We start from the raw sequence: 26568 nt of genomic DNA on the forward strand, positions 1-26568 counted from the left end.
TATGCAATCAACGTATCGAGCAAACAAGTCATAAACAAATTTAATGGCTACAAGGCAGGCAAATTTTTTTAAAGTGAAAGAAGTGTAGCAAAATCAACGAGTAAAAGCATCCATGAAAATCAATGAAAAGTGGCCATATCTGTTAAAATATTAGTCAAATCCCAAAGATATACAAATTCCTCAAACAGATAAATACTTGTAATATGAATATGCAAATTTACGTATGTCAAACATTTTTTCTCATCAATGCAATACTACAAAATAAAAATAGTCATTTGGCCAAGTTGAGTAACATTTTCCGCGGTTGACTAACCAATTTAATTTTCCTTACATCATTTTCTTTCTTTCAACAAAAAAAAAAAACACACTATTTCACACACACACTCACATTCTAGCACAGCTTTGGTTGCTCAAACTATTTGTCAAACTAACTTGAAAACATAAATAGAAATGCCACGCCAGACAAATATAACAGAACCAAGGCAGTGCTCGATCTCATCCTAACTTTAAGCAGCCCGACTAAACGGCGAGACTATATTTAGAGTTGTTGAAAGTTGTAGCAAGCAATTCGGATTGCCGTACACCTTGTCGCGATAACAAAGTTACATATATACATCAGTGGTGCACACGAGAACTTCGGAAAACTATAGCCCGTTCACCTATTTTTCATGTGAGTACAGCGACAGAAATTCAATTAAGAAAACAGTCAATCCGTTCTGGTAAGAAGGGTATTGTGTCAGAAATCAGAAAGTCCAGTGTACATCTCAGGAAGCCTGACCAATGACCGAGCTGCAGCCGATTAGTCTTACAAGCTTCACAAATGACACGGAATGAAGAAATCATATCGAGTCGAGTTGCTTACGCTTCAAGGAGTAAAATATCATGCGTGAATTCTATGCTCAAGTATTCTCCGTGTAAGCACATATTAGCTGTGTTTGTTTACATGTATATACATACATATGCTCTTAAACTTTATATGAACTGCTTAGTGTGTAAGTTTATCTACACTTATGAAATTGTTGCGCAGAAAATTATTACTGCTAAATTAAGGTATGCATTATACTCAGTTGCAACTGAAATGTGTCGCTCCATTTTATCTCTTCCCCCTTCTCCACTTCAGTGTACGAGAAGCGCGTGCGTATACTGTTAGTTGCAAACCGATTCAACTATAGGTTATACACTATGACCAACAGAAGTTAATCAGGCCTGTTCTGAATTCCGACTCGGAATGAAAAGTAAAACGACATTGATTTCGACTCGGTTTCTATTTGGTGTTCTCAATTCCGATTGTAAAAACTCGATTCGAAGTCGATTTCGAATCGTTTTCATTCCGATTCGGTAACCAGTTTAATCAGCTGTTTTTGTTTATGTGTTTTGTTTTAAGTATCATAAAATTGTATTTTAATTTAAAAATGCCTGCAGATATGGTTTTTGGATGCGCAGACGTTAGAAGACGTGCTATTGTGCGTGCGAATCGTAAAAATGCGCTGGATGGGAATTCAGAACAGGTCGACTTCATTTCGATCAGCATCGATTTGTTTGCCTAATAGATTTCTTGATAGAAGTTTTTAAAGAAAGATTTATTATGCCAATTTAACTCTAATTTAAACAAAAAAATACATACAACTCTTCCAAATAAAATGAAGAATTAAAAAAAAATTATTCGAAAGACAAATATCGCAACAAAATTGATCGGAATCGGAATTCAGAACAGGCCTGTATGTCTCCGCTATTCAGTACAACCCGTTTTGCAGCGAGTTATTTATCACTGACCCAAGGCTTCAATAATTGCCGCTAGACGGATCTCCTAAATATTATCTAAGTGATCGTAAGCCTCTTTTTACCCGAAAATATAGATGTATATATACGTGTGAAATAAAATACGGTTATTATTACAAAAATAGTTGCTTTTATATCCGAAGCTCTGCAGGCATTGTGCACCACTGATCTACATTTACCTTAGCACTGGTTCATATATTTCTATGTACGTACAAATAAAAATAAGTTTGTTTCTATGCAAAAGATTGGTGGTATACCACCACCTCCCAGTTGAGAGCAACTTGTTACGGCATTTGTTGTTGCATTGCTTCTAATCTTCTTTTTTTGTGCTGCTCAGCAAGTGCGCGCATATTTTCCTTCGTGGGAATTGGTTCAATGCAATGGTAAACTTGCTACTTGCAGCATGCTGCATTGGTAAGCAGCGTGCCCCATAGAAGTGTTAGTGTAAAAATGCTGGGGCAATTGGATAACGAGTGTTATTGTTTGGTAAATTTTTTTTATTTTTTTCACAGGTTTGTGAGTTTTTTTCACGTTGCAGATTTTTAGGAATTATCTCATGTGTTTGCTGTGCTTTTTGTGTTATAATTACAAAAATTTTGTTGGCGTTGTATCTTATGTTTATATTAAGCGGTCTTCAATTCTGACTTTTGCCAGATGGGCCATGAAACCAACATAACCAACACGAAGGGTGTCCAAGTAAACACAACTCAAGCTCGACGGAAATGTTGTTGTTGTTGTAGCGATTAGGTTACTCCCCGAAGGCTTTGGGGAGTGTTATCGATGTGATGGTCCTTTGTCGGATACAGATCCGATACGCTCCGGTAACACAGCACCATTAAGGTGCTGGCCCGACCATCTCGGGAACGATTTATATGGCCACATTGAACCTTCAGGCCATCCCTCCCCCCACACCCAAGTTCCATGAGGAGCTTGGGGTCGCCAGAGCCTCGTCTGTTAGTGAAACGGGATTCGCCGCTCGAAAGTGAGGTTGACAATTGGGTTGGAGAAGCTATATATTGCGCTACACAACCCCTTGAATCCCAGCTCGACGGAAATAGGTAGCATTCGTTCATACTTCTGAATCGCCTCTTTTAATCCCACTAGTGGATATTCTAGCAGGTTACTGTGTTATGGGTGCCCATGAGCTCATATGGGACTGCAAACAAATGACTTCTGCTGCAGCTGCAGGGACCAGGAAGAGATGGAAAGCGTAGAGCGTAATCTATGCTATTGTATTGCCCTGTCGAATACCAGTTACCGATGTCTCCAAAGATACTTCAATGGGTGTATTGCGGAGTTAGAATCAGCAAATATAAACGAAGTTCTGCGCTACATTAGGCAAGCTCACTGATTTAGCTTCATGGGTGTATGAACCACATTCTACAGAAGGGAAACAAGGGCTCTTTCGTGGTATTACAACGGGCCACAATGGCGTATGTGAGTCTTTGATTGAGCAGTGAAGGTGGCACTTTAACCTTACCTTACCAGTTTGTATAACGCACAATAGTCTTCATATAAAAAGTTTATCCAAATGTTTTAGAAATATCAAAATATTTACAAAATTTCACTTTAGCACGTTTAGCTTAAAGAAGTGGTCAGGAATTTTGCTCATGCTTAGGTTAGCTTTGGTTGGGTGGTAGCTACCCTGATAGGGGAAGCTCACTTGGACAACATGAAGGTCCGTTGTGATGCCACATAAAATAAAATAACGGTGAATTAGCTATATCTACTTAAAAAATCGCAACGTTGGCGCAATCCGCTGGAGATCCAAGTAAGTCGTTACCGAAGTACTTGCGCCTGGCTCTGGAAAAAGCCGGGCAATCAAGCATAAACTGATTCGATGATTTCCCCTCATCATCCTACATACAGCTACAGCAGGACGGCTTTTACAGTATATTAAGACACACCGCATGGATTCAAATTGAACAGTGCCCTGTCAAAATCCCAACGATTTCGGCAGATCCTCGCCATACACTTCCGGTCAGAAAGATCTTGCTACTCCGCAGGAGAGGGTATAAACCCAACCCTTGCAGAGCTGACTCGACGTCCAATAATCTTAATCATAAAATAGTTCAGTGCAATCGTAAGCGAGATCAGGCACTCCCAGACCACCTTGGATCACATTACTGTTGAACTCAAAGCCTTGAAATGTGCTGCAGTAATCAGAAATTTAAACTTACGGCTTAAATTTTGCTCTTGACAAAAAATCTCCCCACCAACCTTTCCGTCCAACTCTGATCCATCCGTGAACAAGTTAGCCAGTCCCCTGCCCCAGGTGAATCTGCTTCCCCATTCCTCTCTCGGGAGAATAAATGGGGTAGGGGTTGCACAGGGAGCAGCTATCGGCATACAATAGTCCGTTCTGTTAAGGACAAAGTCGAACCTGGTAAGAAGGTTAGTGAGTATGAAATCAGAAAGTCCATAGTACATCTCAGGAAGCCTGACTAAAGACCGAGCCGCAGCCGATAAGAGGCTTCGCAAATGGCACGAAATGAAGAAATCATATCGAGTCGAGTTGCAAATTCGTTGGCAGTCTCCGTAATTGCAGTCTTTCGACATCTAGCCTATCTCTTGCGACGAGATAGTGATCTAAGTGGATATTAGGTCCTCGGATCGTGCGCACAGCTAAAGACTTATTGCGTTTATTTGAATCGATCGACAGCTATTCAGCTTGATATATATATTTTCATGCATATACCTTGTGTTGGATGTGTCTATGTTTCGAGCACCGGCGAAGTTGGCCAGCCTTCACCACCAAAACAACTTATTTGCCCACCTTGCCATTAAAGTTACCAAGCACGACCTTTCTATCATGGCGAGGGAAGCGCTCGTATGTGCGTTCTAAGCGTTCATACAAAGTGCCTTTCACCACATAGTCTTTCTCCTCTATTGATCCATGAGCGTAGATAAAATATATATTAAAAAATTTTAATTTTATTCTAATAGCGGCCAGACGTTCGTTTACAGCCGTGAACGTCAGTACTATGCGAAATAATATCTCTCCCATCACGATTCAGACGCCAAAACTGCGCTTATTTGCAGGGACATTCCAGTATAAGTCATAATTTTTGATTTTCTTCCTTCCTTCCTTGCTTCGTCCATCGCAATTCATGGAAAGCGGTGATGTCGGCTTTTGTCTTCAGTTTCATATTTTTACAGTTTTTTTATTTTTTTTTGTTTTATTATCACTATTTTATTTCTTCATTTTGGCTCATTCGATCGTTGGTTTTTTTTTTATTTTCTCAATACGAAAGAAATATATTTTTTTCCCCAAATCGACTAACAGCAAGTCACAGAAGTCAAAAGTTAATTAAATAAGAGCAGTTAATCGCTTGCTCATTGTCTTGTTTGTTTACATTGGCGCTGTTTGTAAGCTGCCTGTGTTGTTGTTGCCGCTATTGCTGTTACTGTGATTTGCAGCCACACAAGTAGCCCTACAATGCGCAATGGCAATGGATAATAAAAAACAATTGAATGAAAAAAGAAAATCAACAGCAAAAAATATATAAAACAAGTAAGGAAGGCTAAGTTCGGGTGCAACCGAACATTACGTACTCAGTTGAGAGCTATGGAGACAAAATAAGGAAAATCACCATGTAGGAAAATGAACCTAGGGTAACCCTGGAATCTGGTATGACATGTGTATTAAATGGAAGGTATTAAAGAGTATTTTAAGAGAGAGTAGGCCATAGTTCTATGGATGGACGCCATTTGGGGATATCGCCATAAAGGTGGACCAGGGCTGACTCTAGAATTTGTTTGTACGTTATGGGTATCAAATGAAAGGTGTTACTGAGCATTTTAAGAGGGAGTGGGCCTTAGGTCTGTCGGTGGACGCCTTTTCGCGAAATCGCCATAAAGGTGGACCAGGGGTGACTCTAGAATATGTTTGTACGATATGGGTATCAAATGAAAGCTGTTAATGAGTATTTTGAAAAGGAGTGATCCTTGGTTCCATAGGTGGACGCCGTTTCGAGATATCGCCAAAAAGGTGGACCAGGGATGTCTCTAGAATGTGTTTGTACGATATGGGAATCAAAAGAAAGGTGTTCCAGAGCATTTTAAGAGGGAGTGGGCATTAGGTCTATAGGTGGACGCCTTTTCGAGATATCGCCATTAGGGTGGGCCAGGGGTGACTCTAGAATGTTTGTACGATATGGGTATCAAACGAAAAGTGTTACTGAGCATTTTAAGAGGGAGTGGGCATTAGGTCTATAGCTGAACGCCTTTTCGAAATGTCGCCATTAGGGTGGGCCAGGGGTGACTCTAGAATGTGTTTGTATGATATGGGTATCAAATGAGAGATGGTAATGAGTATTTTAAAAGGGAGTAATCCTTAGTTCTATAGGTGGATGCCTTTTCGAGATATCGCCATAAAGGTGGACCATGGGTGACTCTAGAATGTTTGTACGATATGGGTATCAAACGAAAGGTGTTACTGAGCATTTCAAGAGGGAGTGGGCATTAGGTCTATAGGTGGACGCCTTTTCGAGATATCGCCATTAGGGTGGGCCAGGGTGACTCTAGAATGTGTTTGTACGATATGGGTATCAAATGAAAGGTGTTAATGAGTATTTTAAAAGGGAGTAATCCTTAGTTCTATAGGTGGACGCCTTTTCGAGATATCGCCATAAAGGTGGACCAAGGGTGACTCTAGAATGTTTGTACGATATGGGTATCAAACGAAAGGTGTTACTGAGCATTTTAAGAGGGAGTGGGCAAATAGGTCGAGATATCGCCATTAGGGTGGGCCAGGGGTGACTCTAGAATGTTTGTACGATATGGGTATCAAACGAAAGGTGTTACTGAGCATTTTAAGAGGGAGTGAGGATTAGGTCTACAGGTGGACGCCTTTTCGAGATATCGCCATTAGGGTGGGCCAAGGGTGACTCTAGAATGTTTGTACGATATGGGTATCAAACGAAAGGTGTTACTGAGCATTTTAAGAGGGAGTGAGGATTAGGTCTACAGGTGGACGCCTTTTCGAGATATCGCCATTAGGGTGGGCCAAGGGTGACTCTAGAATGTTTGTACGATATGGGTATCAAACGAAAGGTGTTACTGAGCATTTTAAGAGGGAGTGGACATTAGGTCTATAGGTGGACGCCTTTTCGAGATATCGCCATTAGGGTGGGCCAGGTGTAACTCTAGAATGTTTGTACGATATGGGTATCAAACGAAAGGCGTTACTGAGCATTTTAAGAGTTAGTGGGCATTAGGTCTATAGGTGGACGCCTTTTCGAGATATAGCCATTAGGGTGGGCCAGGAGTGCCTCTAGAATGTGTTTGTACGATATGGATATCAAATTAAAGGTATTAATGAGGGTTTTAAAAGCGAGTGGCCTTAGATGTATATGTGAAGGCGTTCTCGCGATATCGACCAAAATGTGGACCAGGTGATCCAGTAAATTATCTGTGGGGTACTGCTAATTTATTTATATATGCAATACCACTAACAGTATTCCTGCCAAGATTCCAAGGGCTGTTGATTTCGCCTTGTAGAACTTTTTCATTTTCTTCTACTTAATATGGTAGGTGTCACACCCATTTTACAAAGTTTTTTCCAAAGTTATATTTTGCGTCAATAAATCAATCCAGTTACCATGTTTTATCCCTTTTTTCGTATTTGGTAAAGAATTATGGCATTTTTTTCATTTTTCGTAATTTTCGATATCGATAAAGTGGGCGTGGTTATGGTCGGATTTCGGCCATTTTTTATACCAAGATAAAGTGAGTTCTGATAAGTACGCGGGCTAAGTTTAGTAAAGATATATCGGTTTTTGCTCAAGTTATTGTGTTAACGGCCGAGCGGAAGGGCAGACGGGGGACTGTGTATAAAAACTGGGCGTGGCTTCCACCGATTTCGCCCATTTTCACAGTGAACAGTTATCGTCATAGAGTCTATGCCCCTACCAAATCTGAGAAGGATTGGTAAATTTTTGTTCGACTTATGGCATTAAAAGTATTCTAGACAAACTAAATGAAAATGGGCGGAGCCACGCCCATTTTGAAATTTTCTTTTATTTTTATATTTTGTGACATCATATCATTATTGGAGTTGAATTTTGACTTAATTTACTTATATACAGTAAAGATATTAAATTTTTTGTTAAAATTTGAATTAAAAAAATTTTTTTTTTAAAAAGTGGGCGTGTTCTTCATCCAATTTTGCTAATTTTTATTAGCACATATATAGTAATAGTAGTAACGTTCCTGCCATATTTCATCATAATATCTTCAACGACTGCCAAATTACAGCTTGCAAAACTTTTAAATTACCTTCTTGTAAAAGTGGGCGGTGCCACACCCATTGTCCAAAATCTTACTAATTTTCTATTCTGCGTCATAACGTCAACCCATCTACCAAGTTTCATCGCTTTAGCCGCCTTTGGCAATGAATTATCGCATTCTTTCGGTTTTTCGAAATTTTCGATATCGAAAAAGTGGGCGTGGTTATAGTCCGATATCGTTCATTTTAAATATCGATCTGAGATGAGTGCCCAGGAATCTACATACCAAATTTCCTCAAGATACCTCAAAATTTACTCAAGTTATCGTGTTAACGGACAGACGGACGGACGGACGGACATGGCTCAATCAAATTTTTTTTCGATACTGATGATTTTGATATATGGAAGTCTATATCTATCTCGATTCCTTTATACCTGTACAACCAACCGTTATCCAATCAAAGTTAATATACTCTGTGAGCTCTGCTCAACTGAGTATAAAAATGCTCAAATTTACTTAAGCTTTTAGGTAGGGCCCCTGACAATATGAGTATACGAAACACAACAACTGCCTGATAAACAAAGCAGTGCAGCATTTACCGTATTTTAATTTTTGTTTACTGGTTTTATTACCTCTTAAGGCTGTTGCTTAAATTTTACTTTATTTCTTGACTTCATTCGCATTTGGGTAGCTGGGAAAATTTTAGCGCCACTTGGTTAATTTCAGTAGATGTTTGCGAGTATTTAGGTGAGGAGTGGCAAGTGCGATTTGTATTGTTGGGTCTGTAGTATTCAGCCGTTAGTTAACCTATATTTTGATTTTTTTTCTTTGTATGTTTTTTTTTTTTTTTTAATTGGAATAAGAAATTGAATCCCAGTAAAAAGAAACAACGTGATTCTTAGTGTGCTTGATTCACAAAATAGAGGAATCCAAAAGGGTTCTAATTTTTATTTGAAATCATGTCACTTTATATCACATAAAAGGTTCGGTGTAGAGTGCATAAAATAGTCATGATCAGTGCGAGCTTTTCAGTGTTGACCGCGGTCATGAAAATTATCATAATTTATTTATTGATGTTTAATCGAATACAGCGACAGACGGAAGGTTTTAAGTCCGGGGCAAACTCTTGTAAGAATGCAAACGGGGACCTTGTAACCGATGTGCAGAGAGTACTTAGATTAATGAGGGAACCTTCTCTGCCCTCCCAAATCGAGACAGCGATTTACCGCACAGAAATGACGAACCCGATCGCGAATCTATGGTGATGGAATATATGTCTCCCAGCCGATTATGACGAAGTCGGAATAGCAATAACCATATTAAAAAATAACAATGCCGTGGGCGTTGATGGATTTGCCTGCGAAGCTATTCAAATACGGCGGCGAGCAGTTGGTAAGTTACATGCATCAGCTTTTTTGCAAAATATGGCCGGACGAGTGCATGTCCGACGATTGGAATCTAAGTGTTCTTTGCGCAATCCGCAAGAAAGGGGATACTACAAACTGCGCCAACTATCACGGAATCAGCCTTACTAATATCGCATTTATGGTCCTTTCAAGTGTATTGTGCGAAATTTTGAAGCCCACCGTAAATCGGCTGATTGGACCTTATCAGTGTGGCTTCAGACCTGGTAACTCTACCATCGACGAAATTTTCACAATGCGCCAAATTTCGCTATAAAGAATAGACACACATCACCTCTTCTTCGATTTTAAAGCCGAAACCAGGTTTCAGGCATGATGACCTCCTATGCCGATAGTTTAATAAGAGAGTAGTAACCTTCGATTGATTTCTTATGTTTACATTAGTTATAGTTGATCACCCCTAGGCCTTTTTGGGTACAAATGGGACTAGTCCGTTTGAAACTTACGTATTAAATTTTAGGAAACAATAACAAAAATTGGAAAATAAATGCGTAAAATAAAAAAAATTTTATGTAATTTAAACGAATTTCGTAAGAAAAATGCAGAGCAATATACCGAACCTGAAAGACCAGGACTCTAAGTTCCAGTATCTAGTATTTGTTTTATTTAATTTTTCTGTAGTACCAATATGAAAAAAGGTTAACTATAGTCGATAACAATTCCCGTACGATTAGAAAGAATATTTTTTGGCAGTGCCCGGAGAGGCACGTGTTGACAGTAGCCGTAAGGCTATAAAGTAGAGTGAATTGGATATTGTTGCCTCGTGCATCCCGGTGCAGCTTACTATGTCCCCAGCATACATTTGTGCGTAAAATCCATTGGATATCAGTAAGTCATCAGTCATGACTTGGGTCCATAAAAAAAGAACACCAATTTTTCTTTTATTAATTTTGAAAATTTTTGACTTTTGAAAAAATGTGAATATTGTGTAAAATCGGCATACACAAATTTCAAAACCTTTGTTTTTTTGTTCACCTAAAAAGCACTAAATTTGCTTCCACTCCAGAACTTTTTAGAAGCTATTAATAGCACCAATTCTTTTATAATTCTGTAATTTTTTTAAAGTTTTCGATTTTTGGAAAAATGTGAATAATAAGAACCATTTTGTTTTTTTGTTTGAAGGTTACCTTCAGAAAAAACGGATAACTTTTTTTGAGGAAGTACATTGCTAGAAAATTGGATAGAAAAAATGAGAGAAAGGATAAGCGACGGAAAGTGAAAGATATAATAGAGTTAAACGAAGATGGAGGAATCAAGCAAGCAAAAGAGGAGCTAGAAGCAGAGATGTATATAGAGATGAAAGGACCAAAAAAATGAAGAGGAAGAAAAACGCAGACAGAGAGAGGAAGGAAAAACGTGAAGCAGATAAAAGGAAAGGTAGCAAGAGAAAATAAGCATGAGAAGAAATTAAAACTTCCTAAAAGTCATGCAGATAAACCAAGTATAGATCAGAACAACATTCGCTGGGTTTGCTGGTATTATGATAAAAACTTTAGCCCTATAGAGCGAGTAGAAACTTTGCCAAAACAGATAAGTCAGCATAGACCACACACATAGTATGCTTTCAATTATAAAGCTCATAATAGTGATATAATAATTTAAAATTATGTCAAGTTTAATACGAATAAACGGAAAATGTAGACGGGCTGCTAAGATTTGGTTCATTTAATTAAAGTTGTCATCACTATATTTTTGTTTAACAATTGGCACACAGCATTAAAAAGACAAACAAGAAATCCAAGAATTTTTGAAAGCTTTACAACTTTTTTGACATAAAAGTTACTAAACGAGAAACATGCTCAATGAATAAATACAGAAAAATCCCTCCTAACGGACACCTCTATTAGATGGACAACTTTATTTTCCGGAAAATGTTTCATGTACCATATTGAAGGTGCAATTTTTGGCAGGACAAGGACAGCTATTTTCCATAAAACTGGATCAAAAACCTGTACTAAGCAGACACGAACCTCTTGTCGGTGGGAAGTGAGACCTGTTGTCATACAAATTAATCAAAAACTTCCCTTGGACGGACGCGAGCTCCTCGTAAGTGGAAAATGTGAGAGAGTGAGACCCTGTTGCGAATATTACAAGTTTCTACACGTTATCTATTCTGCTAATAAATATTGGACAGCAAAACCAGCAATGCAAGCAGTCATACATGCATGTACACAGCATATTACAAAGATATATACACACACATACATAAAAGGCAACAGAGAATACGAAATGCATAAAGTATGAAATGCCGGTATGTACAGAACAATAAAGAGCGCACATGACCTTATATAAATCTCAGATATACATCTATATAGCAAATCCAATATAAGATACAGAAACGAGAAATAAATAAGTAACTATTCGGGAAGGCTGTTGGAAGTAACCGCGATTACAAAAGTAGCGCCAGCTAAGAAATAGTCAACCAGTTTGATTTAAAAACGTTGTAAGTGGAGTACGTAAGTAATTTTATTGTAAAGTACAGCAAACCATAGTAGTGCTGTAAATGAACTGAATATTTAGGTTATTTATGCGACAGATCAGCGAGAAGAACAATAACAGAAGATGCAGAATAATCAAGAGTTTCCTGAAATCCGCATTAAAACGTTTCAAAAACGGCGTACTAGTTGCGGACATATGTAATTGTATTGCAAAAAAAAAAAAAGTTGACTCCTCGAAAAAACCAATTTTGCATTAGATAACTATGTACTCCAATTAAAGAAAAGTAATAGCCTTTCACTACTTAATATCGCTTTTATGTGTATGAAAAGTAAGGCTTCCAGATTGCTTGAAGTAAAATTATGTTGAACTTTTTGGTCCTTAAGGATATAAACTGAATGAGTCCATAGAGTTAACAAGAGCTTATTTGGCGATTTAACGGCAAAATTATTTTAAAGAACCATAACCTTTATTAGGAAATAACTATGTCCTCTTGCAAAACACTAGAGATTTTCTTACACTAGCGGCTTCTGGACTTGAAAATTTGACTTAATATGAACTTTGACACGTCGAATACCTACGCTTGGTTTCAAAAATTTCGTATTTTTATTTCCTTTCTCAGTTCATCCATCTTTTCGTTACCATCTTTGCCCATATAACCGGAGCTCTAGAGTGATTGTAAGCTTCAACTTGTACTAATCCTTCAACCCTCTAAGATCTCAGCGGTGAGTGTCAGTCCAGCGTAGATTTCACTGTATAACAAATTTTTATACGCGCACACCAAAAATATGAGTTGCTCTTCAAAGTAATATCGGCGATATGAGTTGCCACCAACAACGCGTCATCATTACTGCTGGCCAATTCCATGGTTTACTTTTTTTCAATCTCTTAAACGTGCAGGAATTTTTATGTGTAACAAAAATTTTCAATGCATAACCGCGCGAAGCAAAAAAAAATAATAAAAAATAATAAAGTATATAAAAAGAAGCAGACCGTTTAAAATGATTACTCATCGCTTGCAATTTGTCAACAATAAAATACAAATAAAAAGATGTGCAATGGGAGACAAAAAATTAATAAAAAAAACATAATTGGCATAACAAACATACAAAACTTTATTGCTGTTATACAAAAAATGCACTCATTTTTTATTTGTTAATATTTTCACATACGCACGCAACATTTTGTGCATTCATGACGACAACAATGCAACGCAACAGAGCAAGCAAAAATCCTCCTGGGAAACGCCAGCAGGCTATGACGATCAATCATAAATACAAGAAAGTTGAAAAGTTATTGTAATATATATTTATGTATGTATGTATGTATGTTTATACATGCATTTGTCCGTACAGCTGTCTCAACCAGGAAGCGAGTATATTTCTGTCATATGTAGCTACAACTTCAATCAAAGTCATATTCAACTCACTATTTATTTTACACTCGCACGCATTAGATATTTATGTTTGCATATGCATAGATAGTTGTTGTACTGTTATTATCCAAATGACAAATTACTTTTAGCGCTGCGTTGATTTGTTCGACAGTTTGCTCGTATTTTTTTGTTTCTGCACACACTTGAGCTCTCATTGACTTTGTTAATGTTGACACTGACATTGACCGGGGAAGACTTTTACCATTTTATAACAATTCATCTATGTGTGTACATACCTATATGATAATATACTCGTATGTATCTAGATATGTCATACTTTCATTCATTTACTTGTTTACCCCCAACTGTTTTGTATCGTCTGTCTTCTAAGTTCTGCCTCCGTTTTCACGTGAAGCACGCCTTACTCACTCATACGCAGCAAAAAATTTTATGACTAGCGAAAATGTGCGTAAGCTTGTTTATTGTAGCCAGTTTTGTTCTATTATATGTATTTGTATATTTGGTGATCCATCAAAATGCAATTTGATAGGGATGAGTGTGAAATTTTGTATTTGATGTTATCTATATGAAAATATATATAAGGCGTTAATAAGTAGCTCAAATTTTTTAAGGGATTATTCTGACAGACGGTGTAAATTTAGCAGTAAACAGAAATAAGAGCGAATGCGTTTATCCCACAGCGGCCATAACTGGCATTAAAAAAAATTTTTTTTTTCAAAATATTAAAAAAATGATACTGGACTAGAGGCCGAAGAACTAATAAAGCCAATCAATAACTTGTTCAAATATTGTAAGGTAAGGTTAAGAGGACGTGCCATTAATCGAAGCAGGGAGGACCTAAGAACTCTCACTGGATACTATACGGGACACTGTGGTCTACGATATGACCTTAGTAAGTTAAATCTATCCGATACCCAAATTTGTGGTTTCTGTGAGCTGGAAGATGAAACGCCAGTTCACATTATCTGCAAATGCATCGCTATACTAGGCAGGGATTCTCCCGTCTAGGTAGTGTGACTCTTATTCCCTATGTGATATGGAGCAAAATTCAATCCGACTCAATGACCTGTGATGACACCCATGAGTATTCTCACTACTGATTTGTTTAGCTTGATAAAGAAGGTCGTTGCTTTCCTATGCAAATATTGCCGTAAGAATGTTGAGATCTCACAGTCATTCCGGTTGGTCCGCAGTAATTTCGTTGTCCTTATCTAATATTCCTCGAAAGTAAAAAAGGAGTCATGATAAGTTGAGGACTTTCAATGAATAGATGAGGACATTCAACCTTATTCCTGTTGTAGGGAATACATTATATGTATATGAAGGATCTTAACAATGTTTTCAGACAGCTTTATTAGGCATATGAATAAACATCATGGAAAATTTCAGGTTTCTAGGTATTAAAATGATGCAGGAATGACAAAGCCCTGTTCGTATGCAATATATATTATATATATATTCGACCAATCTCGAATATTTTTTTTGACAAATATTTATGAAATGCACGTTATAATAATGCCATATTTCAAGTTTAGCTGCTAAAATGAGGAAGAAAAAATGACACTCCTTTCTGAACAATGAGATCATCTTACATATGTGAGTTGAAGCACTCCAATAAGAAGTCTCTGGAATGCAAACAAGTATAAAAGAAAGTTCGCTCAGGCCATATGTCATAAAGATAAAGAAGGTAACGAAAATTCCGCTGAGTTGGCAAAGCAGGACGCAGCACTCGTTGAATCTACAATAAATGTCCCAATTCGCTCGGGAGAAATCAATGGGATAAAGAAGTTACATATGAATAATCACGCAAGAAAGGTACGGATAGGAGCGCAGGACTCCCAAGTTTTTAAAATCATGTGCAAGTCTAACGATAATAGAGTCACGAAGCTGCTTATATCTTTTGGGAGAGAAGACTTGAGTTTGATTATAGGCGAAAAAACATTACCTTTTTTGTGGCAAATACTTTTAAATAAGGTCATAATTTGTGCTTTCCGTTTAGTCATCAAACCTTTTCCGGGAATAATATGGACACGTTAAGTCTAAGTGAAATTTTTGTTGACCGGCAAATTTAACCTCACCAAAGACATTAGGTAGATAAGCTATAGGGGTCCAATTCCGTTGTTTGCAACACATGTCTAATCGCATACAAAAATGTACCAGCTTACCGTTGATATTTCAAATATGGAAGGTTTATTTTGCACTCAAACAGACAGTCGGATATTTCTAAATTAACTCTGCTCATAGAGCTGATAAATGTGGTAAAATATCTCAAGTCAACCACCAAAATTTTTGTATGAACCCAATTTCAATGAAAATTTGTAGAATGAGAGCTGCACTTTTGGACTTCAGCTTACATATGCTAAAGAGCAAGACTTAAAATCAGTTCGTTGTCAATATATGGTGGCTTGAAAGTTTAATATTTCAATCCCAGTTTCATATATCAATCTCGTGGAACCTAGCCTTTTGGTGTTTTTAAGTCCTGAAAATCCCCGAATTTTTTTTAAGTAATTCCGGGATATTCAGGATTTGAAAAATCTTACAAGTAAAAGAAATGGGGACACGAAAATCCTCTTTCGTAACGCAGGTTAATTTAAATTTAATTCGAACCCTAGAGCCGCCTTATCTTATGTTGTCAGCGTCCATGCTTCTTCATCATTTAGTAAGTTCGGCAGAATAAGTGACGTTTAAAGAATTATTTGCATTTTGCTACCAAGTTTGCCGCCAACTTAATTTTTTCAAAATATATGCCGCATTTTTTGCAAAGATCGTGTTGCGTCTTACACTGGTCCTTCTGAAGGAGGGGGCGTATTAATTGCTTTTCGGCGACAATTTATATAGGGCTACAATTTAGATTTAAATAATTGAGTTTAACTTACTACTTTACTTCAAAATTGCGAAAGCTTTGATAATGCCATCTTTGGTAGATTAACATTTTTTCGGCGGTAAGTCTTTTTCAAAGCAAAACTAGTCACTTAGACGTACTCATCGTTCTACGGCGAACTTTATCAATTATTGATAGAATTATTCAAATTGCTTGGGCTTATGGACATATCCCTACTTTGAAGCTTTTAAGTGCGTTATACTTATTTATTTACTTAGTTGGTCCCTATCAGGCAACTTTGTTTGCCATGCAACAAATTGCGCCAGTCTCTGCCTCAGCAGCGGCGTAAAGTGAACTAGATAAATGTTCTCAGTTCCAATGCACTCCAAGCTCTCAAGTAGCAAGTATGGCCGTCTAGTGACAAAATTATTGCAGGTTATCTCGACCACGCTTTTCGGACGTCTTTTCTTGCATTTTTGAATGCACGAGTCACTTAAAAAAAAGCCCATTTGAAGTCCAAAATCTTTTTTTTGACCTAGAATAAATGAAACATATTTTTAAATCTCAGCAATCATAGTAATTTTCACACTTGTACGTAATTTGTTCCTTTTTCATTAAAACATGGTTTACCTTGCTTTAAATGCGAATGCGCATGATCATGACTTTGTTTTCACAAACTTATGCTCATACAAGTAATTTTTTTTTCTATTTACACTTTAGTTTCATGCTACAGTAAACATTTAAGTCATTACAAAAAAAAAATAACATTTTAAATAAATATTAATAGCTGCAGACAACTTTTTTTGGAACATCCACAGTTTGGTACACATTAGGTTGCTTTTATTTTTACAAATATCAGATTTTAGTAGCTGAACTTCGCATACGTTTGCGAAAATTTAATTAGAATTATATTATACGAGCCGGATCCGTGCGCATTTTGCGCAACCAATATAGAAGTCTCTTATCAAATATCAACAAAAATCAGCTGTTCTATCAATCAATTAAAGCTTAAAGCTTGCGATACCATCTAGCGCATGGTAGCAACTGTCGGTAATGCAGTGAAAATATTCACAATAATGCCATAGTACAAATAGATTCCTTTGTGTACTCACAATCGTTCATTTTTAACAAATTATTTTAATAAAATATAGCTAAAGAAACGCACTACGGCCAATAATGCCCAAAGCTCGCTAACAGCACGGATCTCCATATTTGCAACCAAAACTTTATTTATAGATTTCGATTCCAAATAAGAGCGAAAAAGGGACCCGTATATAAAAACAGCAATTAGAGAAAATATATATGATTAAATAAATGAACTACAAAGAATATAGAAAAACATAAAATTTGTGGATTCCTCAAAAATTGAAAATAATAAAATTTTGAATACGATGACAAAGTAGGCACCCATGTAGGTAAAAGGATGTTTCATCAAACCAACTTATCTACGAACCATTTTAGCTTTAGGTTAATTTATATTTATGGGCACAAATATTTTAGAATTAAACCATGGGTCCGATAAATAAGATAAGATAAGAAAAACAACGAGCACCCTAAAGCAAATGTAGTGTATGCTCACCTGCATACGAAACAAATTTTGCAAGAATATTGTATCAAGGTCAGAATAAAATGTTTATGAACTCATAAAATTGTAAGTTAAACTATGAGCAATTTATTTCGATTAAATCATTGCATTACTCATAAAAGCAGCACTTTTAGATACATTTAATTTGCTAAAAATTGTTGTCATGATTAAACGAAATACCTTGTTTAATGTCAGTATTTTAAACCGAATAACACTTTTTTGGGAGCTAACGCCGGATATTTCGTCCCAAATTAGAATATGCTGTTCTTGTTTCGAGATCATAACACGCTTGTCACATGACACAACTTGAAATGGTTTTGCCCTTCGATCGCTTTGGGATCTTCTACCGTATCACTACCCTAGATATATGCTATGATACGGCTAAGTAATTCCTTTTAAGGTTTTATATATGTTTCTCCAAGTAGTTCACGTTTTCTATTATATGAAATATGTAATAATATTTTTGATCTTCTTAATGTAAATAATGTTGTTAAGTATATTTTATTTTCTAATTGAAACTGTCACCTCTGTACCCTTGGCCACTTGTCATACCAACGCTTTAGGCAAACAGCCAAACATATATTAGACGTTGTATTTGATATTGAAATTAGTGCAGAGTCGTGTAGAGAATATGTAAAGCAAATTAAATATTAATATATCGGAGTGCGAAATAATTGTGCGAAATTGAAATATCGCATTAAATTTTTGGCAAGCGAATTGACCGTTGTAACTACCTACGCAGAAGCATACAAGGCGAAACGAATAGTAAAGGCGCCGTATTAACCTTGCACGTTAATAAATACAATGAACAAAAAGTAGTAAGACGTAGTAATAGGTAAACGGATAAATATATATAAATGTATATATGTAAGTGGAAGTAAATTAGCAGAAAATAAATTTTAAATATTTATGTGTAACAAAAAAAATTTCGAAAGCATCTTTGCTCACGGTGTGAAGGGAATCCTGAATGTAAGCGTAAGGTGTAACCATAAGCGTAGTCTTTGTAAGTGTTATCCTATATAGGCAATATATGTAGAATGAAAATTCAGTACAGTATGTGCTATTGGTATACTCTTTAGAGAATGCGGAAGCACAGGCATAGTGTGCGGTATGGAGTAAAAGAGAATGTGAGAACAAATTTGGGTACTACTCTGTAGGGTAATGTGGTAGCAAGATACGTGGTAGAGTTGATATGAGCAAAATCACACAGCAACTTAAGCAAAACACGTCACTTAAATATCAATTAAAATTTTTGAGCATATACATAACTATCATGCATGCAAGTTTACAAAGAGATCTATACACTGCGATTTTGTGGGAAATAAAGAGCCAGAGATTTCTGTTACTGATACATATAGCTTGAAGTTGAAATTTGTTTACTTTTAAGATTTTCCTGGCTGTATGTACATATAATATAAAAGTGCAAACAAATAAAAAAATAAAAATTAAATTGCAATAAAATTAAATAAAATTGAGGAAAACCAATTACGATTAACAGAAATAGAAAAAAATCAAACAAAGTTATACAAAATAAAATAAAAAAAAATAAAATAAAATAAAATAATATAAAATAAAATAAAATATAATAAAATAAAATAAATAAAATAAAATAAAATAAAATAAAATAAAATAATATGATATAAAATAAAATAAAAGAAAATAAAATAAATTATATTATACAACAAAATAAAATAAAATAAAATATTTCATAACAGAACAAAATAAAATAAAATAAAATAAAACAAGATAAGAGGGCGGCCACCGTGGTGAGATGGTATACTCCGCCTATCACACCGTATGCCCTGGGTTCGCACCGCGGGCAAAGCAACATCAAAATTTTAGAAATAAGGTTTTTCAATTAGAAGAAAATTTTCTAAGCGGGGTCGCCACTCGGCAGTGTTTGACAAGCGCTCCGGGTGTATTTCTGCCATGAAAAGCTCTCAGTGAAAACTCATCTGCTTTGCAGATGCCGTTCAGAGTCGGCATAAAACATGTAGGTCCCGTCCGGCCAATTAGTAGGGAAGACCAAGAGGAGCACGACGCAAATGGGAAGAGAAGCTCGGCCTTAGATCTCTTCGGAGGGTATCGCGCCTTACATTTATTTTTTATTTTTAAAACAAGATAATATTAAATAACATGAGATAACATGAACTAAAATTTAAAACAAAATAAATCAAAATAAAATAAAATTACAATAAACTAAATCAAATAAAATATAATAAAATAAAATAAGATAAAGTTAAATAAAGTAAAATAAAATAAAATAAAAAATTTAAAAAAATAAAATAAGATGAAATTCGGCTGTGCCGAAGACTTCATACCTTTCATGAATGGGGCTGAACAATAATATCACCCCGTTCGTGATCTCCAAATAAGCGGATGTACAAAATAAGAAATATATAGTGAATAGATGTACATACCTAAACGATGTTTAAGATAAATATAAAATAAACAAGTAAGGAAGGCTAAGTTCGGGTGCAACCGAACATTACATACTCAGTTGAGAACTATGGAGACAAAATAAGGGAAAATCACCATGTAGGAAAATGAACCTAGGGTAACCCTGGAATGTGGTTGTCTGACATGTGTATCAGATGGAAGGTATTAAAGAGTATTTTAAGAGAGAGTAGGCCATATTTCTATGGATGGACACCATTTCGGGATATCGCCATAAAGGTGGACCAGGGCTGACTCTAGCATTTGTTTGTACGATATGGGTATCAAATGAAAGGTGGTAATGAGTATTTTAAAAGGGGGTGGTCCTTGGTTCTATAGGTGGACGCCTTTTCGAGATATTGCTATAAAGGTGGACCAGTGGTGACTCTAGCATGCACTTGTACGATATGGGTATCAAATGAAAGGTGGTAATGAGTATTTTAAAAGGGAGTGATCCTTAGTTCTATAGGTGAACGCCTTTTCGTGATATCGCCATAAAGATGGGCCAGGGGTGACTCTAGAATGTGCTTGTTCGATATCGGTATCAAATGAAAAGTAGTAACGAGTATTTTAAAAGGGAATGTGCCTTAGTTCTATAGGCGAACGCCTTTTCGAGATATCGCCATAAAGGTGGGCCAGGGGTGACTCTAGAATATTTTTGTACGATATGGGTATCAAATGAAAGGTGTTAATGAGTATTTTAAAAGGGAGTGATCCTTAGTTCCATAGGTGGACGGCTTTTCGAGATATCGCTATAAAGGTGGACCAGGGGTGACTCTAGAATGTGTTTGTACGATATGGGAATCAAATGAAAGGTGTTAAGAAGTATTTTAAAAGCGAGTGGACCTTCGATGTATAGGTGGACTCCTTTTCGAGATATCGCCATAAAGGTGGACCAAGGGTGACTCTAGAATGTGTTTGTACGATATGGGTATCAAAAGAAAGGTGGTACTGAGCGTTTTAAGAGGGAGTGGGTCTTAGGTCTATAAGTGGACGCCTTTTCGAGATATCGCCATTAAAGTGATATGGGTATCAAATAAAAGGTGTTAATGAGCATTTTAAAAGGGAGTGATCCTTAGCTCTATAGGTGGACGCCTTTTCGAGATATCGCCATAAAGGTGGGCCAGGGGTGACTCTAGAATGTGTTTGTACGATATAGTTATCAAATTAAAGGTATTAATGAGGGTTTTAACAGCGAGTGGCCCATATATGTATACGTGAAGGCGTTTACGCGATATTGACCAAAATGTGGACCAGGTAGATCCATAAAATCACCTGTCGGGTATTGCTAATTTATTTATTTATGCAATACTACGATCAGTATTCCTGCCAAGATTCCAAGGTCTGTTGATTTCCCCCTTTAGAACTTTTCCATTTCTTTCTACTTAATACGGTAGGTGTCACACCCATTTTAGGAAGTATTTTCTAAAGTTATATTTTGCGTCAATAAACCAATCAAATTACCATGTTTCGTCCCTTTTCTCGTATTTGGTATAGAATTATTGCATTTTGTTTTCATTTTTCGTAATTTTCGATATTGAAAAAGTGGGCGTGGTTATAGTCGGCTTTCGGCCATTTTTTGTACCAAATTAAAGTAAGTTCAGATAAGTACGTGGGCTAAGTTTAGTAAAGATATATCGGTTTTTTCTCAAGTTATCGTGTTAACGGCCGAGCGGAAGGACAGACGGTGGACTGTGTATAAAAACAGTTATCGTCATAGAATCTATGCCCCTACCAAATTTCAAAAGGATTGGTGAATATTTGTTCGACTTATGGCATTAAATGTATCCTAGACAAACTAAATGAAAATTGGCGGAGCCACGCCCATTTTGAAATCTTCTTTTATTTTTGTATTTTGTTGCACCATATCATTACTGGAGTTGAATGTTGACATAATTTACTTATAAACAGTAAATATATTAAATTTTTTGTTAAAATTTGACTTTTAAAAAAAAATTTTTAAAAAGTGGGCGTGTTCTTCATCCGATTTTGTTAATTTTTATTTAGAACATATACAGTAACAGTAGTAAGGTACCTGCCAAATTTCATCGTGATATCTTCAACGACTGCCAAATTACAGCTTGCAAAACTTTTAAACTACCTTCTTTTTAAAGTGGGCGGTGCCACGCCCATTGTTCAAAATCTTACTAGTTTTCTATTCTGCGTAATAAATTCAACCCACCTACCAAGTTCCATCGCTTTACCCGTCTCTGGCAATGAATTATCGTATTTTTCCGGTTTTTCGAAATTTTCGATATCGAAAAAGTGGGCGTGGTTATAGTCCGATATCGTTGAGTTCCCAGGAACTTACATACCAAATTTCATCAAGATACCTCAAAATTTACTCAAGTTATCGTGTTAACGGGCAGACGGACGGACGGACATGTCTCAATCAAATTTTTTTTCGATACTGATGATTTTGATATACGGAAATCTATATCTATATCGATTCCTTTATACCTGTACAACCAACCGTTATCCAATCAAAGTTAATATACTCTGTGAGCTCTGCTCAACTGAGTATAAGAATGGCAAAAAACCACCTTATCTGAACGATCGGTTGTATGGGATATATATTACATATAGCTCCGATCGATATGATTTTTACAGGAAATCTACTATGATATTGTAGCGAATTTACTGCAAATCCTCTTATTTGCAACCTTCTGCTATGTTGGAATCACTAAACTGTTAAATAAATAACTCCAATCATCAATAATGCAAAAATGGCCTTTATTAAAGTACTGCACAATAACACTTATACTTCGCTTACTGATAGCGCTTAATCAAAACTGATTGTAACGCCTCCACTGGTATCGCCTTTTATACTCTCCGATTTCCTCGTTCGCATCTTCTAGGCGCTTCCATTTCCAGAATCTAATAGTTGGCCATCAGCTGTTTCTCAGCTGTAACTACAATTGTACGATTTTATAGCTTTTCTCATTGCATACTTTCGGGAGTATGTTAGATATATGCATGTGGTTGTGCGTTGCTTCTCAGCTGCATGTACGTAGGTACATATGTGTAGACATAGTGATTGATTCTTTTATGTAGATACAAGTGACTGTCTGCTTTATTGTTGTTGTGACTTCATTTACTTAGCATCAGACTAGGGATGTGAGTATCACTTATCACTCATATTCGTCACAATATATTAAAATACAAATCACCAAGTTTCACGTTTTTATATTGGAATCGGTTGTATGGGATATATATTATATAAAGCTCCGATCGAAATGATTTTCTGATGAAATCTTCTGTGATATATTGGAATAAATATCACCAAGTTTAACGTTTTTATATTGGAAATTAAGGGAGAAATTGCCAAAAATCTTTATATCTGAACGATAGGTTGTATGGGATTTAACTATATATAGCTCCGATCAAAGTAATTTTTTCAGGATATCTTCTATGATATATTAGAATATATATCACCTTGTTTCACCTTTATACTTTCTAAATTGCGGCAGGAATGACCAAAGTCGTCTTATCTGAATTATCGGTTGTATGGGAAATATATGTTATAGTGCTCCGATCCTACCGGATCCAAAAATGTCTAACATAATACCAAAATACATCATTGTGCCAAATTTCATTGAGATATCGCAAAATTTGAGGGACTAATTTGCGTTCAAACAGACAGACGGACGGACACACGGACAGACGGACATGGCTATATCAACTCAGTTCGTCGCCCTGATCAATTCGGTATACTTAATGGTGAGTCTATCTTCTATATTTCACAAGGTTACAAACATCGGACCAAAGTTAATATACCATTTCACGTTCATGAAAGGTATAAAAGTAATAAAATAAAATAAAATAAAATATTATATAACAGAATAAAATAAAATAAGATAAAGTTAAATAAAATAAAATAAATTAAAATAAAATAAAATAAAATAAAATATTATATAACAGAATAAAATAAAATAAGATAAAGTTAAATAAAATAAAATAATATAAATTAAAATAAAATAAAATAAAATAAAATAAAATAAAATAAAATAAAACAAAATAAAATAAAATAAAACAAAACAAAGTGAACTAAAATTAAAATAAAATAAAGTAAAATAAACTAAAATTACATTAAATTAATCTAAATAAAATATTATATAACAAAATAGTATACAATAAAATAAACGAAAATAAAGTGAACTACAATTAAATATAATAAAATAAAATAAAATAAAATAAAATAAAATAAAGTATATTTAATTAAATGAATTATAATGTTTACTTTGAATTTTGTCTCTGCTTTTGGGGTATCATGATCCCGATTGGAATCATGGTACTACTTAGAGGAAGATTTAAATGAGCCAGGGAAATGCAGTCACACGTTGTTGAAGCTACTTTACCCATAATGTTTATTTCTGCTACGAAGATTCTATTTAAGTAGAAACATACTTATTTGTAGAATAAATTAGAACAATTTTCTTCTAAGTGATAAATTATGACTTAAGAGTTGATAGATAATATAAAGTTTAGAAAATTATTCATTTCCGTCCTTTCCTCGAATGAAAATATTTTTAAATTAATAAACATAAATAAATAATAATATTACTAAAGTTAACGTGAATTGACCAAGTGTAAATGGTTGATTATTTTTGTTGAAAAAAGCGGCACTTAAATTTTCATTATTTTTTATTTATATTAGTTAAATATAAAAAATATATTCATATTTAACATTTTTTTTAGTTTATTTTTATCTGACTGCAAATTCGGTATAAAAAAAGCGCGATAAAAATGTTTATAAAATACACATATCTACGATTGTTCATTTTTTTATCATTAAAACAACATACGAGTTTTGCCTACGACGTTTTTTTCACAGAATTTATATGCAACATTTTTCTGTGAAATACATTTTAAATGTTTATTATAAATACAAAATCAAACTTGTATACTGAAAGTTTTTTGGATTAATTATAAAAATACCTGCATTTGGTGAAAACGAGTCACTCTGGAAAATTTATCTTTTTCCGCCTATCGAATCGGCAGACAAAAATGCTGATATCGGTTCTGATCAATCTGATGCATAAGCGGAAGGAAATGTCGAACACCTGCAACGTAGACTTTTAACTTCTGATTACATTTATCTTCATCCAGTTAAATGCTTTGAACAATACATAGCTCCTAAGAGTAATCTTCGAAAAAATACACAAGAAATATGAGAAATAATTTTTTTTCGTTATTTTTTTTTGCAAGCGCAAGTGCGCACAGGCAACTAAACTTGCATCCCAAAAACACCCCATTGGCAACTTTTATTCAAAGTGCTAGAACAAAATTTATTTCTACACTGCTAGAGATCATTTGTTTAAATTTTGTTTTTCGAATTCCTAAGAATAACTTCTTGGCATTTATAAGTTAATGTTGTAAAATAAAAGAAATATAAACATTACAAGAATATTACTAAAGTTCTACACCCGTTACAAGTAAAAACTTAGGGTTGTGCAAGTGCTGTGAGGATGACATAATTACTAATTTTTCACTTGGGGCTATGCCACTCGAGATATTGCCATATCTCGTAGTTTTCATAAAACATTATAAGCAGCACAAGCAAATAAATCCATACCCGCTTACTAATGCAAACATAGATTATATGCTCTGATCAAGTTCGCTTCTTAAGTCTTTCGTAAATAATATAAAATACCAAGTACATACTTCTTTCAATAACAAATTTCGGAATACATTAAAATTTACTTAAAATTTACGTACATGCCATCATGTACAACTTAATTATACCCACCCTCATTTTGAATACCGCAATTAATGCATCTTGTTACAATTAACTTATTTTAAGTGGGCGTCAAACGACAGTTGAACTTTGACAAGCATTTCTAATCAAGTTGAATATTAATTAATACATAAACGAAAACTGCTAAGATAATGCGGAAGTAGTTGCTATTGAAATATATGCGAAAAAAAACTTAGCACCAAAAAAGTAAGACGCTAATAGCGCAAACAAAACAAAGGCAGTCGCTAAGGTAGGCAACCACATCAATCAAAATAGGCTCGTCACCACTAGTACAATAGGATATATATACGCTCAAACGTATATTAGCATAATAAGAGTTTATTTGTGCAATCATTGAAATTAAACCAAAGCAAATAACAAACAATTATTGTTGGATAGTTGTTTGGATGAGAGGCGTTACCGACTTGATGTATCGAGGTCCTTCAATTTATGCGGATGTATGCATACGGTAGTGATTTGCTGCTGTTGTGAAGCTCATTTAAAAATGTTGAAAAAATAATGATTTAAATAAATCAGCAGTTCGCTCTTGTTTATTTATGTAAAAAGAATATTAGTATGATCTTGCTTCTAGACGCTCATACTCGCATCTATGGCTAATACTAATTGTTTATTTAGCTAATTGTGTAAAACCTTGCTGTATAATGCAGATAAATAATATAATAATTGTGGACTCATTATCTAGAACGTCGTTCTGTTTTTGTT

At 35.3% G+C, this 26568-nt stretch overlaps 1 protein-coding gene across 6 annotated transcripts in view; it reads left to right on the forward strand.

Moving 5' to 3' along the window:
• knrl (knirps-like) overlaps positions 1-26568 on the forward strand; it is a 188258-nt gene that overhangs the window by 100780 nt on the left and 60910 nt on the right. The window contains exon 1 of one of the 6 annotated variants that reach the window (XM_067757511.1): positions 8774-8790. The exons of the other annotated variants lie outside the window; for them this stretch is intronic. The gene's annotated coding sequence lies outside the window, so the exon portion shown is untranslated. Of the gene's footprint in view, positions 1-8773; positions 8791-26568 lie in introns of those variants that run through there. 6 annotated transcript variants of the gene reach the window in all.

Source organism: Eurosta solidaginis, chromosome 5, assembly GCF_040869045.1.
Source record: "Eurosta solidaginis isolate ZX-2024a chromosome 5, ASM4086904v1, whole genome shotgun sequence".
Lineage (NCBI taxonomy): Eukaryota > Metazoa > Arthropoda > Insecta > Diptera > Tephritidae > Eurosta > Eurosta solidaginis.